The sequence below is a fragment of the Penaeus monodon genome, chromosome 26 (genome assembly GCF_015228065.2).
Source record: "Penaeus monodon isolate SGIC_2016 chromosome 26, NSTDA_Pmon_1, whole genome shotgun sequence".
In the NCBI taxonomy this organism is placed as follows: domain Eukaryota; kingdom Metazoa; phylum Arthropoda; class Malacostraca; order Decapoda; family Penaeidae; genus Penaeus; species Penaeus monodon.
The window spans coordinates 30,966,362-30,968,861 of record NC_051411.1 but is presented as its reverse complement, the minus strand read 5'-3'; positions in this window follow the sequence as shown (position 1 = coordinate 30,968,861).

Below are 2,500 nucleotides of genomic sequence, written 5' to 3'. Positions count from 1 at the left end.
GTGAGTATCAAATAACGCAGCATATAAAGAGGTTATCATCTGGTAGGCTAGCATGGAGAAAGGTATTATCAGAGATATTACCAAGTCTTGATAGTGTAGTATGCTTGGATCAGCTTAATGTTCATAGAAAGGCAGAAGAGTCACAGTTTAAAGAAGTTGTAAATGCCTTTAACTTACTAATGGAAGTAGATCCAAGTTCTCAGGACGAATCGTTACACGAGTTAAAGTTTGAGACTGAGGAGCACAATAATTGTATGCATAAAATTGAGAGTAAAATGCATGAGTTAAAACATGAGACAAATTCAGTAAATTCACAAAATAGTAGATCATCAAGGCACTCCCATTTTACAAAGAGACCTATGCATAATGTTAAACAGAATGAAAGGTTACAAGCAGAATTAGCTAAACTACAAATTGAGCTTCAGCTTCATAAAAGGGAAACAGAGTATCAGATGATCTTGAAAGAAAAAGAATACGAGTACAAAAGGCTTCTTGCTATGAGAAATAGGTTTGCATCTAAAGAAGTACAGAAAGCCAATTTAGAAGAAATTCAGTTAAAATTGTCTCTAAGTAAAGATTTAGATGATAGTAAAGAACTTCATCTTCACAAATATTTTGAATCTACTGATAAATTTACAGGGATTGAGAAAGCAAATCCTAATTTACCAAAACAAGAAATGGCTGCTAATGATGTATCAGGTATGGGTGAATTAGAGATAGAGGTGTCCAAATTAGAGAATAATTTCTTAAAAGCCAGTACAGAACTCAAGCCACGAGCAAAAAGTTTTGAGCCAAAAAGAGAGTATAAAGATTTGAATTCATCATTTGGACAAGATAGATTAAGTCAAGTTATAGACATTAATGTACTTAAAGATGTGGTAAATATTCTATCATCTAAAAGTAAATCAGAACCAGAAATTTTCAGTGGAGATTTATTGGAGTTTCCAACCTGGCTTCAAACCTTTGAGATTTTTATAGAGTCAAGAGTTACAGAACCTGCTGAGAAACTTTTCTATCTAGGTCACTATACTAGTGGGGAAGCGAAGGATGCCATTAAAGGACTTCTGCATGTCCCCAAAGAAGAAGCTTATCTTGAGGCTAAAAGTATATTAATGGATAGGTTTGGTAATAAGTTTATAGTGGCAAATGCTTTTAGAAGGAAACTGAGTGAATGGCCAAAGATTTCAAATAAAGATGGTCATGCACTACAGAAATTGTCAGACTTCTTAAAGAAATGCTTAACAGTAATGAAAACAACAGACTACCTTAATATTTTAAATGATCCTCAAGAAAATAGCAAAATGTTACAGTTATCCCCAGCTCTTATAGACAGATGGAATTCTGTAGTTTATAAATGGTTTGCAAGTGATACAGGTTACCCTCCATTTTCTGTTTTTTGTGAATTTATAGAAATGGAGGCAAAGAAAGCTTGTATTCCAATTTCATCATATAGTGCAGTAATGACATTGAATCAGTCATAATATCAATGTTTCAATAAGTAGCGAGAAGGGTAAACCAGAAATAAACAAGTCTGGGACAAAAAGGTTTGTGACTAACTCAACAAAAGAAACAAAGGTACATACAGATGACAAGGGACAGAGTCCAGAGAAACCATATTGTAACTTTTGCAAGGCTGATCATGAACTTGATAAGTGTAAAGGGTTTAATGGACTTGGTAATAAGGCAAAATTTGAATATGTTCAAAAATTATTTCTTTGTAGGGGTTGTTTAAAACATGGCCATGTTGTTAAAAATTGCAAAAGAAAGAATATATGCACAGTATGTAAGAGACGTCATCCAACATGTCTTCATGAAGCTATACTTGAAAGAATAAAAGATAGGGAAGCCTTACTCAAAAGGTATAAGGAACAAGAAGCTGGAAAAACAGTAACATTGTGAAATTATAATTGAAGACAAAGTAAACTCCAGTAAAGTTGATAAGGAACTCAAAGATAGTGTAGTTTCCAATAAAATAAAGATAATGAGAAAGTCAGAGGATATGATGCATTCCATGATAGTACCAGTATGGATACATCATGAAAGTAACGTACGTAAAAAGGTATTGGTTTATGCATTATTGAATGAACAGTCAGATGCATGTTTTATTAAAGAATCCACCATGAATGAGCTAATCATTCTAGGCTCCAAAGTACACCTGAAGTTAACAGCAGTGACAGGTGAAGAAACAATTGAAAGTACAAAGACTAGAGGACTAATAGTATGTGGTAAAAATGAAAAGATAAAGATTGCACTTCCAGTCACTTATTCAAGGAAGAATGTACCAGCCAGACATGACCAAATGCCAAGGCCAGAAAGTGTAGAAGGGTGGCCTCATTTACAGAGAATAGGAAACGAATTAATGCCATATGATAGAAGTGTTGAAGTTGGGCTCCTAATTGGCTTAAATTGTATTCGTGCCACCAAACCGAGAGAGTTAATTCCTGGGATGATGACATATTAGATGACTTGAAGCAACAATGGAGAAGATGGAGAGATGATT